Below are 14,692 nucleotides of genomic sequence, written 5' to 3'. Positions count from 1 at the left end.
AATGAATCAAAAAAGTTACTGTAAAAATAATACAAACACATCGTAATGCGGCCACACCAAAAATGTAATGGAAATACTAGTTTTGCGTGCTAAAACACACAAACATGAACTAATGCTAATGCTAACGCTAAGATTCAAGACTTCAGCTCGATCTGTATCTTCTTTACCATTCTTTGGTAGGGTCTGTCTTGAGATTCAGACCTCAGCACATGGGTTTGCTGTCTAAATGTGTCCTGAAGCTCTTTATGTTTGTTTGTTTAGCAATGCTAAAAAAAAGAATTATTTTTTAAACGACGACTACCGCTAACGGTCTCTTTAATATAAAAACCAAGGTCACAATAAGCAAGTGTTTTATATCCTGATCCTACTCAGAGGAAGCTAAAAAAAAAAAAGACATTTTGTGCGCTTGTCATCTTTTTCCCTTTTATGTGTCGATCACCGGGTCTCAATGAATGAAGAGCAATGTCACACGCATCCTGCTTTAGAAAGTAAAAAAAAGCTTCCACTGAACATAATCCAGATGACAGTTTGTTTATCTTTCTACAAAGCATATTTAAACAAACAAGACAAAAGTGTTTTAGTCGGAGAGATGCCGGATTTCCCTCACTGTCACACCAGCCACCAGGCAGATCAGGACTAAGTGCAATGTGCTCATGCATGCGTGCGTGCATGTGTGTGTGCGTGTCTGTGTGTATTTGAGATGTGAGTAAGTCTTTGTGAGGCCTCCACTCAGCAGAGTGATGATAAGTACTCCCAGCCCGGCGCTCCGCATGAGCTGATGGACAGACGGGCCGGGAACACTGGGGGCCTTGTGGTCGCGGCCAGTGTGTGTGTGTGTGTGTGTGTGTGCGAGTGTGTGGGCACTGTGGTGACGGGATCGGGGGGGGGGGGGGGGTGAATGAATGGAGAGGTGAGGGGTTGTTGGCAGCGTAAGTCACAACGTTTCCACCAGTTACGCCACCAGACCGTGCCACATGGCTGCAATTTGTTCATTAACTATGTAATAAATGTACGCGCACACACAGAGGTAATATTGTTCCGAGTTCTGCCTGATTGGATTGTGAAATAGACGATCCTCCAGGGAATCGCTTGGAGTCCGCCAGCCACTCTGACCAAGAGAGGAAGCGACAGGCCTGATTTCCTAACAAGGTTTGAGACGCGGGAACACGTGTAGTCAATATTTTTCTGTTTGCTTTAAGCGCCACCGTGAATATATCAACCCAAGTAATATGATACGACCCTGTGTAAGGTTTCTCATATTATTAGTGTCTGTCTCCAAAGTATTAAAAGCATTATTATTTTTCATGCGGATACAAAAATGGTGGGATCCGCCGTGTCTTAAATCTTGGATTTGTTTATTTTTTTAATCTCCCTGATGAACCTTAATGAACCTTTTATGCACTGGGGCACAAGCATGCTGGAACAAAAACAGGGCCTTCCCCAAATTGTGCCAAGAGCGTTCAAATATGTCGGACAAACAGAGGATTAAGCTTGAGGAGGTGAATAATGAATCGAACCCGTGATTGAGTCAGATAATTGATTAAGTGAAACAAATCTGTGCTCATTTTTAGCTTAACAGCTAGCAGCCCATCTGGATGCAGGTCAAGTTTGTGTCATGCCTAAGATTGGTGTGATTGTTCTATATGCTGTGTTTTGGGAAACGGTATGTGTTGGTGTTGTATTTCAACAGCCCAACATTTAGTGATAGCAATAAATTGAATGGTGTAATGAAAACCGATTTGAATCAGAAAATCAGTTTTCATTTACATCAAACCAAATCAAATAATTCCACTATAAAATATTTTACTACTACTTTGAAGGAAATGCCATACTACCGTACTACCAAGTTAATTCATTTCCATGTAAATGACAACAAGAAAATCATTGGCTCATAATCTCAAATTAAACCGTACCATATAGAATCGAATCGTAATCCCACTGAATTCAATTGTTCCACTTTGAAATCGAACTGACCTTGAACTGTATCACACCTCGCGTATTGAGATATGTATCAATTTTATTGAAGATGCACACCCTTAATATATGTATATATATATATATATATATTAGGGGTGTTGAAAAAAATCGATTTGGCAATATATCGCAATCTTACAGTGCACAATTCTCAAATTGATTCTATATGCGGCCAAATCAATTTTTAAACATCAATTTTTGATGGAAATATTCAACAAAATGTCTTTACTTAGGTTTAGGGTTCACACTTTAAGCATGGAAGAATGTTCTATGAATGGAGCATTAAGCCTTAATGTTTTATTTCAGGGCTGTTCAAACATGAAACAGACTGCAACCTGTTTGTTAAATACAGTAGCTCATTTATAAGCCTGAAGTTTCAGATAAATAAATACATTTTCACACAAATCTTACAGTGTACATGAACATGTACTGATTAGTATTTTCTAAATTAGAGTAAAAAAAAAAACACAATAATCAATTAGATAGATTTGTATTGGGATTAATCGAATCGAATTGTGACCTATGAATCGTGATACGGAGCGAATCGCCAGCTACTACGCATATCACACCCCTAATATATATATATATATAAATATATATATATATATATTTATATAAAGGATTGCAAAATAGGGCAGCACAGTGCACTAGTGGTTAGCACGTCTGCCTCACAGTAGCGTTTCCGTGTTTGATTCTCGGCTCACACCCCTCTCCACGCTTGCCGAGATTTTCTCTCCAATTATTCCAGCTCCCGCTAAAAACATGCCCATAAGGTTGATTGAATACTAATTTAACCATAGGTGTGAATGTGAGTGTGAATACTTGTTTATATGCATGCGCCCTGCATGCAACCTTAATGAGGACAAGCAGTACTTGCAAAAGACTGGATGGATGTTCAGAGCATATAGTGAATCTAAAACTAAGTACAGACCATGGCAGGGCTTTTAACTCTCTACCTGGAAGTGATTAATATTAGCCCAAGGCCAATGACAAGCAATCTGTCATCATCATTAGGCCGTTAAACGAGCAGAGGGATGCCTGTTACGAACGACCCGGCGGCTAGGATGTCATCTGACGAGGTCCCGTCCGGTTCAGGGCCGACCGCGGCGGAGTTTTGGAGCACCGTGATTACGGCCGAGAGATAACGGCGGCAGAAACCCAGTAGAGGGAATTCGGAGCGCATGAATAATGAGACGAAACCTTCCTTGTGGGTTGTAGCCTGTGAGAGTATGACTGCCGCTGTGCCGTGAGCATACAGATCACCTTACACGTTGGCTTTCCTCCGCTTTGATGACTGAATCATGCGCACGCGCGCACACGTGCACACTCATGAATGCATGCATGCCTGTGTCCACTCTCAACACACACACACTGCTTCGGGATTAATTCACCTGCCGCACCTGAGAATGTGACCGCCGTGATGTCACCTGCACTCTCATCACTTCAAAAGGTAAAGGAGCACCTCGGTGCCATCAGCACAATGAGCCAGCACACCCTCTCGCTTCCTGTATTGGCAATCCCCTCCTTGAAGAAGGTTCAAGGTGCAGAATTACATAGACAATAAGGTATTCTTAGTTTACTGCCCACCGGCCCTCCATGTTCACAAAGGCAAGATTTCGTGGCATTCTACAGCAGTGTTTGACAAAATGTACTAAGAAAGGGTACAGTCGGATTTCGCCAGCCCCATTGTTTTGTCCCACCTTTACGCAGGACCCGTCCCGGCATCCTCTTTTTTTTTTTTTTTTTAGTCCAGTCAGCAAGTCACTTGGTTGGGCTATGTGAATGCCAATCCACACAGTTGTCATAGCGATTCATACGATAGAACAATTAAAAAAGAATTAAACTGTTAAATTCCTACTCCTGTTTGCGTACTCATTCTCATCCGTATCTAATCGCTAGCAGGCGCGTTTTCGTCATAATGGAAGTCGAACTACTTCCTGGCCTGTGACTAAAAATCACGGGAAATGTAGTACTACTAGCCTAATGCTACGGTCGGCTGTCGGACCCAATGCAACCTGAGCTTTTCGAGTGGGATGTGTCATGTTTGGGTTATGTTTTTCCTTGTGTGTCTCCATTGGTCTTGTTAAGTGTTAATCCTGCCCTTCCTCGTGTCAACCAATCAGTGCCCTCAGCCACTTGTGTCTTGCCCCGGGTGTGTGTTGTTTTGTCATTAGCGTGTGTGTCTTTAGTCTCCTGTCTCCCCTTTGTCTGTGTCGGTTTATTGTCATTTTCTTCCTGTCATGCTGCCATTTTTTTGCCTTGTTGTCCTCCCCACGTTTTTTGTTTTACTGCCATTTTGAGTTTGCTTTTGTTTTGAATAATTAAATTCCCTTTTTGTACATCATCTCTGCCTCCTTGCCCTGCTTTCCTGCGTTTGGGTCCTCCACCAAACTTTACCCCTTTGACAGGATGTTTCTTTCCAGTATTACAAAGCGGGACCGAGGCAAGGTAATAGCGGCCAGCAAAAAAAAGTTGGATAATTGCGAACTGTAACCAAGATAGCATTTAGCATTAGCTAAAGTAATAAGACAACCACCATTCACCACATTGACCACTAACTAGCGATTCAATTTGTTCTACAAAATTTATTGTAAACTAAATTTGATATTCAGCGAAATTGCAGTGTTAATTTTGAAAATCTGGTCACCGCATATTTAGCAAAAACTCAACATGCGGATGACTTCGGCTCGTGAATACGCATGCGTTTAACATGCATGTGTGCACGTGAGAGCTGTTGGCTCCGGCGTGAGCGCTCCCACCGGAGAGGCTCACAAGCTGGGCAGGACGCGATAAGATGTGGCGATAGCACAACCGCTACGTTAGCGTAGCATTGGCAGTGATCTAGGTCACCAAAACAAAAAACAAAAAAAGGAAGACCTGGAGACTCAAGCATGGCTCATTGAAGTAACACGGCTTGTTGTTGAGTAGTTGATACAGCAAGAGGCGAGAGGAGGGATTGGATGGGCTAGTTGACGAGGTGGATCGCGAGATGGACGGACAGACCAATATATGACTAGAGGACGGAAGTACGGGCTGAAGGATAGATAGGCAATGTCATATGATACTGGATTAGTCTCTAATGCACCACAAACATAATCAGGATCATAACGGAGGTAAACAAAAGGCCTACAGCCCCAAAAAAATGAGTAAGAAGCACATTGAGTATTCATTTGGCACATTCTGGATCTAAATTTAGTAACACAGAAAGTAAATAGTTAGATATGGATATGGATGGATGAGAGATGGGATGGTTGAATCGGTGGGTAGAGAGGTACCGGCAATATTTTTTTTTTGCGGCAGATGCCGATCAATCGGCCGATTTTTTTTTTTTTAAATCCCTAAAGCAAGCTAGCTTCGGAACATTTTGCCACCAACCAAGAATAACTTGTGACGACACAAACTCACACGAAAGGGCCAGGACACAACAGGATAAAGATCGACTTAAAAAATGAACTAGAATAGAAAAAGGCCATCATAGGTTGGGCCTTCAAAGTCACACTCAATGTCCAGCTGGAGCCAACAAAAATATTCCTTACGATTTTGAAGGGAAAAAAAGCTCATCTTAATCAATTAATTGATCGGGTTTAGTAGGTACATAGACAGTCCAATTGACTGTTGAATGGATTGAAAGATGTATAAGGATGGATGGATGGATGTATTGTGGGTTGGCACGGGTGTGATGATAGGCAAGTGGACGGCTAGCTAAATAGCTTGATAAATGGAAGGTTGAATGAAGGGACGGATGGTAGATCAATAACCGAGTGTCCGACCAAAAGGCCCAAAAGTAGGTCAGTGTTTACGTAGTGTATCATGAGACAGATACAGATACTCATTGCATCGGTTTCCTTCACATCCATCATATGATTTCAGCCTGATCTACTATCAAAACATGCAGCTGAGCATGAAACAGGAGGCCAGTTCCCGTCATCTCGTCGTAAAAACACGGCCAAATAAGCTGTTTAATGTGCCGAAACACGCCGGAAGAGCGGCGGCGCTCGATGAGGAGCCTCGATCTCTAAGCCTGGCTGTGAATATATTCAAAGGCGAAAAAGCAAAAGCGGCAGCGGGGCGTACATTTGCGAGGGAGAGCATGAAAAGATGCACGCGCAGAAGAAGAGATGGAGGGTACGACCGCTGAGATAAAAACGGAATCCATTTTGCTTCCTGAAGCACACTCATGCACAGCGCGACGACCCGCTCGGTGTGTTTGGCTGCCATTGGCGCTTCAATCGCTTCCCCCTCCTCTCGTTCCGTTCCAATTGTTCTGCCTTCCCCTCACTTATCATTTCCTCCTCTCCTCTCCGGTCACACCTCTTTCCTTGAATTCCTCTTCCTCTCTCTCTCTCGAGGCAGCCCCCCCACCCCACCCCGACACAGTCACAGGTCCTGAAACTATGGCAACGGAACGAGAGGGAGCAAGCGCTCTCTATGATTAATAGATGAGAGATGAGGTGCCAATCGCTCCAGCCTGGGGAGGGGGGGTGGGGGGGGGACGGATACACGCCAACAACACCGTGCAAACATGTATGCACAGTCACACACAACCTGCAACAATGAGCCTGGAGACCCACAACCGCTGCCATGCGGCACCTTTAGTCCTTTGTGCCGGCGTAAGATGGGAAATCACAAGGCGAGGGCGAGGCCACGCCCTGGCTTGCCGTGGTGACCATTTGATGCACGTTTCATCAAGACCGTTTATCCAGCCATCCATTTTCTATATGGCTTATCGGGTGTAGGGTTTGGGGGTGGGGGGGGGGGTGTAGTGAGAAGTGGGTTACACCTTGACTCAGATTATCAATTGGAATAATTTTCCCTCCTTGAATCAAAACAATGTTTTTGTTTTGTTTTGTTTTATTTTGTTTTTCATTAAGATTTGTTTTATTTCTCCTGATACCAAACATACATTGAACTGCTTTTTGCCAACAAGTTTCTTACTCCCACAGAAATAAAAATAAAACTTTTTTCTTTGCAAATCATCTGAAAATAAGTGCTTCCTTTTGGGTAAAAAAAAAGAAAAAATGCAAATGTGATCCTTAGAAACTTAATATTGAAAATGTCCAAGAACTTAACAATATAAAATAAACAATAAAATTACAAGTAAGAATAACTCATCATGGTAATAAAATGCCCTAAAATGAACTCTTTTATGAGTAATCGTGAGTTAACTAGTGAAGTCATGCCATTAATTACGAAAAAAAAATTAATCGCCTGATGCCCCTAATTTTTAATAATCTTTTCTTCTTCTTTTTTTAAAAGTATTTTTAAGTATTTAAAAAAATATTTTTTTAATAATCTTTTCTTTAAAAAAAGAAAAGATTATTAAAAATTAGGTGCGTCAGGCAATTAAATTTTTTAATCATAATTAATCGCATTAACTCGCATTAAATTTTTATATCTGTTCTAAATGTACAGTAAAAAAAATTGTAGGTTTTCATACTCTTGTTAACAAAAGTGGGAAAAATGTTAAACTAATACAACTAGTTAAATGGAATTTTTGACGTCTATAGCCGTCAGTGGCAGTGAATGAGTTTTAATATAAGACTCATATCACCTCATTTTTCAGCAGCGGTATGGTACAGAACGCTTGTTGGGAGGACTGTCTGTTGATTGGTTGACTTGATAATCCTGCATATGTTTCAGTAGAAAAAGCTTTTCCGTAATTTTACGTCACGGCAAAGAACATTTGTCAAGGCTGCCCGGCACTAGTTGATATTTGTTATTTTTTCGTATTAAACTATGTTTTTACAGTATATTTTATAGAGGAAATGCTTATGCATTCTGATTTTGCTAAACAAATCGCACTAGGGAAAAGCCCAATGTTAATGTGTAATTATTATACCAGGCGCACCACACTTAGGGAATCCTTGCAGTAGACTAAGAAAAACAAAGCCTTCTTTGAAACAATATAGTGGATTACAACACAGAGGGGATTCAAGGCCTTATGTGTTGATTGTTTAAGGCTACTGCCGTCTCACAGCACAGTGCCATCTTACTTTCGTTGACACAGTGTTGTGCTATGATGTCACACCGTTTGCGTAGATGTCACAGGGACCGCCATTCGGCTCGTACAAGTCGAGCAGGGTTCTGCGCAATACAGTGACGGGTTGAGCTAAACTAGATTGAGTTGTTTTTTGTTTTTTTTCTTCTTCAATAAACTGCAGACAATGACACACGCGCGTGTTACTTATCTGCAGTCGACTCTCCTTCACAGAAATAGGATGTCGGAGATGGAATCAAGGTATTCAGTGCTTTTTGATAGTGTTGAAGGCCCTGTCACTACGTATTACACAATGAGGGTTTGGCGCGTGAGAAGCACGTGTAGCGCTTAAGTCGAATATGAATAGACGACTGATATTGTCTCTTAAATGAAGATTTATGTTCTTCTTCAAAGTTGACGTTTTTTTCCATCTTTCTGAAGAAGCTTTTCGATTTATTTTTTTTTGCTAGCAGACGTTTTTTTGTTGTTTTTTGTCAAGTAAGCAAGTAATTGTTTAGTATGTCAATCACACAGTTGTCATAGCGATTCATACGACTAATCTAACTACATCTGATTGCTAACGGGCATGTTTTCGTGATATTGGAACTAGAACTACTTCCTGTTTATGTGTCTAAGAATCATGAGGAATTTAGTCCTACTAGCCTAATGCTACGTGCTAAGCTAAGCAGACCTAGCGCAAGCTGAGCTTTTCTAGAGGCATATTTCCAATTTTAAAATGCGAGACTGCCGCGAGGTAATCGGCGCAGCCAGCTTCCGATAGCTGCAAGGACAAAGCAAAAAAAGGTTGGATAATGGTGAATGCATTGCTTGTTCAGCGCTGTTGAACTGTCCACCAAGATAGCATTTAGCATTAGCTTAAGTAATAAAGCAATTAGCGATTAACCCCTAGGCGTTATTGTGACCATTTTTTGGCTTTTTGTTGGTTCTGACCAAGGCATTTCAAAATAAAATACTGCCCACGGGTTAAATTGGTTATGAATAGTGAGAATTTATATTTGATTTTTAGTGAAATTGTAGTTTTAATTTTCAAAATCTGTTCACTTATAACATGGCCAAAACAAGCAGTTTTCACAGAGGCACAAGGCTGATTTTCAAAATAAAAGTTCTTTCAGGCTCTAACGGTCAATCAAATCTCTTTTCGTTTGTTCTCTCCACCAAACGGCCCAGCGGTTAGGGACGGCTGCTCTAATGTATGGTTCAAGACTTCAAGGCCACCCATTCATCCATCTACTGTCAAGTGATCACACAAAGCCCGTCCCCGCTACCGCTTTTGGATTATCTCTGCTAATGCATCCCCCTCTCTCCGTTCCATTTGACTAATGACAAGCAACCCAACTCAGCTGTGACAAAAGCACTTCCACATGTTCCACCGACTTACGGTGAGCATTTAAAAACCAACAACAATTCCATGATGTTTTAAGCTGATTGTAAATGCTCCAGGATGTTTGATGCTTTTTCATCCGGAGCCCATTTGGCCAAGTTCGGCCTATAAAACGTTTCTCCGGAGTCGATGGGCTGGCATTCTAATTCACATTTGTTTCAAGACAACAAAGCCTTGCCAAGGGACCATCAGACAAAACACCAACAAGACACCCGGCCAATTCTGTCATTAACTTGCCGTGCGTGAGTGTCTTTTGCCCGGTCCTTCATGCTTCTGGCATTTTTGGCATCCGCCATGCGTTCAATCACTTATGCTAATGTAACAAGGATGCCCATTGTTTTTAGTCATGGACTTGTATTCATTAAAGCCGCTTGGAACAACACAATGAAGCTTAGAAAATGGAACGTCATGTGTGCATGCGTGTGTTTTTGTGTAACGTAGATAACATTTCACAGCAAGTGATTAGCAACTGATTACAATGTCAGTGAGCCTGCTTGTGAATAGAGCCACTGTACGGCGAGATCTATTCTTTCCCGGCACTTTCGTAGAAGCGTGAATGGGAGATTTGTGGGGAAAACAGTAACTAAATCAAATACGTAAAATAAACAAGAACATCTCGAAATAAGACTAACAAGATGTCATTTGCGGTGGCTTGTTTAACTCACAACACACTTTGAATGACCGCAGTGAAAATCACTAAATGGGTTGTATAACATCTTTGATTTTGGAAAACATTGAAAGCATCTTTCATTATGCCAGGATGTATTTCCAAGATAGAATAGTGCAAAAACACACATCGTCATTTTTTTGATTATGCCTTATTCTGAGTCCTGCTATTAAGGCAGTTTTCTCATTCACTGCTCAGCCGGCGTAAATGCTGCGGCAATTTACAGAGAGAGAATATGAAAATGGGTTAAAGTAGGAGCCAGGAACAAACAAGAGCTTTTATTTGCACCAATTATGAAGAGTCATTTATTTTTCACAAACAATTGCTATTTTTTACCAACACAACTCTATTCACCTTGATTTTTTGGGAGGGGTGAGGGGGGGGGGTCAATGTACTGCTCAGAAAATGGAGACTGAAGAGTATAATACCAAGCAATGGAAAATGGCCATTTTATTTTCACCTATGGTGCTGTATCATTTCTATTCTGGGGTGGGGAAGCATCCCAGAGTGACTCAAAATTGTGAACGTGACTGTTTTGCCAATGGCAGAGAAAACCAACACCGAATATAGGCTGGAAAAGGGGCAATAGTTACAATGCAAACAATCAGCACCCCCCCCCCCAAAAAAAAAAACAAACATTTTAGTGTGCCAAGAAGTTTGGTCGAGCACTTTATGTAGCGTAGAACTATAACATTAGCATCAATTAGCACCTAGCTCAGTGGCCTAGTGGTACAGTGTCCGCCCTGAGACTGGGTGGTCGTGTTCAATTCCCGGCCGGGTCATACCAAAGACTATAAAAATGGGACCCATTGCCGCTCTGCTTGACACTCAGCAGTAAGGGTTGGAATTGGGAGGTTAGATCACCTTATGATTCCCGAGCGTGGCTGCTGCTGCTGCTCACCGCTCCCACAGGGGATGGGTCAAATGCGAAGAACGAATTTCGCCCCACTTAAGTGGGTGTGACAATCAGTGAATCTTATCTTATCAATGCTAGTGGTCAATCGGCACAATAGATGTCCTGGCTGGTCCATCAATGTTTGAGAGCACAGGTTACAACTTAAGGCTTGGGGGCCAGATCCGGTACGTCACATCAATTTATGTGACCCGCCAAAGCAAATTATGTGCAAGTTTTTGTTTCTTGCTAAAATACCAATATTAATATTAATAAAAATAAATGTAGTTGGGCCTAATATTTAAACAGTTTTACCTGGCCTCTGATTTCAAAACTAGTTATTCATTAGTTTGTCATGTATACAATGTTTATATCGTCGCTGTCCTGTGAAAAACCCTTATGTCCATTTTTGTCTGGGTTATTTTTGTATATGTTTTTGGGATGTCTGCATTGAGTTCCATCACATAAATGAACAAATGGGGAAAAAAAATTGATGTGTTTTTCACATTACAGCAGTGATATGTAAAAAAAAAAAAATAAAATAATAATAATATATTTTATATATATATAAAAATAGGCAAATGGCCTCTCGTACTCTCTCCTTGTCATGCTTGTTTAAAAAAGCAACACAAAACAGCATGAAAACAACAACTTTAAAAAAAATTATTTAAAAAAAAAAAGAACAACAAATTTGGTTAGATATTGCAACATTGGTATATTGGACTAGAGCAATAGTGACCACAAGCACCCCTGGTTTACATGTTAGGTTCATTGAAGACTCTAGATCGGGGTGTCAAACTCGTTTTTGTTGCGTGCCACATTGTAGTTATGGTTACCCTCAGAGGGCTGAAGCCATATCAATGTTTAATTGCCATTATACACAACAAATTGACAAATAACCCGTTATAGTTGTTGACGTTACTGTAAAAAAGGGTTTGGTAACAAAAAAAAAATGCATCAATATCTGAAGATTTGTATTCATTAACATTACAATTTGAAATGTTGCTAGATTTGAGCAAGAATCAAGGAAGTTGATACACAAGATTTATTTTTGTGGGCCACACAAAATAATATGACGGCCCCAATCTGGCCCCCGAGCCTAAATTTGACACCTGTGCTCTAGTGTTGTTTGCCTCTGTGCCCTGCAGTTAGCTGGCGACCAATCCAGGGTGTCCCCAGCGGGAATAGGCCCCAGCTGACTTACGTCAAGCACTCTAGAAAACGGATGAATGGCTCATTTGAGGTCCAATCTCAGTCCAGCGAGTACAAAGGGTTCGGTGCTGTCCGATTGTATCGAAAAACATCAGCCAGCCCACACACTGAGGGTGCGCATTAATAAAACATGGCTCCCATGAAATAGGCATAAGCGCAACAACTATGAAATGCCTCAGTATTGACTCTCATTGAATGAGCAGTGACAGTTAACAGCAGCTTGACTGGCCTCGTTGTTTAGAGAAGGAGGCCAATTCATTTGAAAAGGAGCAAAGCAATTTATCAATTATTCAAAGCCACTGTATTCAGGCAGCGTCTTTCCTCGAGTGGCACATTTAAATACCAACTCTTTCTCCTGTTGGTCGCCCTTTTTTTCCACTCTCTCTCTCTCTTGCTTTCACACACATAGACACAGTGTGACAAATACACATCAGTCACACACGATTGCTATTGTTAGAGGATCGGCAGATCAAACGCTCTACGCGGGCTGGATTCTAAGGTAGTCTTACTGTAATGCATCTATTCGCAATACAACGTGTCAGTGGATGAATTGTTACAAGGCGGATAAGCACTGTTTGGCCTTTTTCGCAGTCTCCGGAAGGCAGCGTGGCCAGATTTACAACACCTCCAGGAAATGTGTGCCCAGAGGGCAATGTTTTAGAAAATGATAATTTTCTTCATCTTGCAATTTTTCGTAGAAATGTGTTCAAAGCCAACAGAAATAGAGTCAAACTGCATTTTTTTCACCCCTCAGGTTGTTCTCAATGCACGAAAACTAAAATCATGTGAGCTCTATATGTTGAACATCTCTAAGAGAGAGAGAAGGAAACCACTGGGAGTGTCTGGGTGTTGCCATAAGCTCTTGCATGTGGCTTGTGAGGCCTCTCACTCTCTCTCTCCTTGCCATGCTTGTTTAAAAAAGCAACACAAAACAGCATGGAAACAACAACTTTAAAAAAAATTAATTAAAAAAAGAACAAATTTGGTTAGATATTGCAACATTGGTATATTGGACTAGAGCAATAGTGACCACTAATGGTTTCCTTGCACCATGCACATGTAGTCCCTGAACACACCCCAGCCTGTGCAGCCAAAGCCTGCTAACACACTTTAACCCAATCTGAACAATACATAATCAATAGGTTCATATCACATTACTAGTAACTTAATAACTTAGTATTGGACACATCCTCTTCATGTCTGCATGTAAATCACTGTTGTTATTTGAGTAGCGCTACATTCACTAAAGTAGCAATGTTTTTTTTTTTTACTTTTTAAAATCATTTCTATTTTTGTTATTTATCCACGTTGGGTTTGTTAAGATTTATGACGCTCAAACATTTGGTGAAGAGTCTTGCTTAAATTCCTATTTGAACATCTTATTACAGCAAAAATGATACTTCAGTCCTATTTTTTTGTGTGTTTCTTAGTATTTAAACGTACTCATCTGCAATATCGTACCCTCTTTGAAGATGACACTCACTTAATTCCATATATATGGATAAACAACATAAAAGAGATTACGCACGGAAATGTGCTCCTGAATAAAAAGCACCAGTAACAGAAAAGGAAAACACAACATAATCACCATTTGGCTTTAAATGTGCCGTTCAAACCTTCAAATTGCTTTATAAATAGGTGAAGTAAGTTGATAAAGTGCAAAGTGAACCTTGCTGGCCGGTGCACTTGACGCCGAAGCGAGCAACCTCCCGAATAGGCAGCGAAAAGAGCGATTCGCATACAAGGCATGAAAGGGTGCTTTGAAGTTTTAAAAAAAAATAACAAAGAATGCTTACCTTCAGCTCATGAATGTTCAGATCTTGTAGTGGTTGCTCGACTCTTGTCTATTAGTAATCCATAAAACGTGATTCTTAACGCGACGACTCACAACAATACGAGCGCTACTTTTCTCTTGCGCGTCTCTTCTTTTTGTGTGTGCGTGCGCGGCGCTCAAATCGGAATATCCATCTCGAAATCCACACTAGAGAATGAGAAAGAAAGAGAGGGGGGAAAAAAAAACACGCCGATGTGTTGAGAAGGCTCTAAAAGTGTCCCACGGGGAGAGTGAAGCGAGAGTCCCGGTTGTGGCGACGGTCAGTGAGGTGCGCGCAGGCTCGTCCACAACAGCCGCCGACGGTCATCCTATTTGGGGATGAAGCTTCTTAGCAGACTGAAGCTGGAGCGCAGGCGAGCCCAGCTGTCAGCCACCCGCCACACACAAACACACACGTAAGCACACACACGTTCACACTCACACGCACACACACACACACACACGCGCGCACTGGGAGGAGCTACGTCTCCAGAACGAGGGGCTATTGTGTCAATGGGTGCCAGTTATGGACAAGTGTATTTCTATTTTTACGCATGGAAGGAGAAAGCCTGGACTGCTAATAATAGTTTGGACTCTGGGAAGAAGAGCGATGTGTGTTTAAAAATGGGACTTGCGCTTGTTGAAATGAGCAAACTGGAGCTGCGAAGTAGCACAGGTGTCAAACTCAAGGTCCGGAGGTCAGGTCTGGCCCACCACTCATTTTTTTGCGGTCCGCTAATATAAAGCCTTTCTTG

The 14,692-nt window shown here is 41.5% G+C and overlaps 1 protein-coding gene across 3 annotated transcripts in view; it reads right to left on the bottom strand.

The window, feature by feature from the left end:
- sema6a (sema domain, transmembrane domain (TM), and cytoplasmic domain, (semaphorin) 6A) overlaps positions 1 to 14,355 on the bottom strand; it is a 145,210-nt gene extending 130,855 nt beyond the window's left edge. For all 3 annotated transcript variants that reach the window (XM_077561185.1, XM_077561186.1, XM_077561187.1), the window contains exon 1: positions 13,921 to 14,355. The gene's annotated coding sequence lies outside the window, so the exon portion shown is untranslated. The remainder of the gene's footprint in view (positions 1 to 13,920) is intronic.
- Between the last annotated feature and the right edge of the window lie 337 nt (positions 14,356 to 14,692).

Source organism: Vanacampus margaritifer, chromosome 3 (genome assembly GCF_051991255.1).
Source record: "Vanacampus margaritifer isolate UIUO_Vmar chromosome 3, RoL_Vmar_1.0, whole genome shotgun sequence".
Classification (NCBI taxonomy): Eukaryota; Metazoa; Chordata; class Actinopteri; order Syngnathiformes; family Syngnathidae; genus Vanacampus; species Vanacampus margaritifer.
The sequence above is the reverse complement of the archived record's forward strand: the minus strand, read 5'-3'. Positions and strand labels throughout refer to the sequence as shown.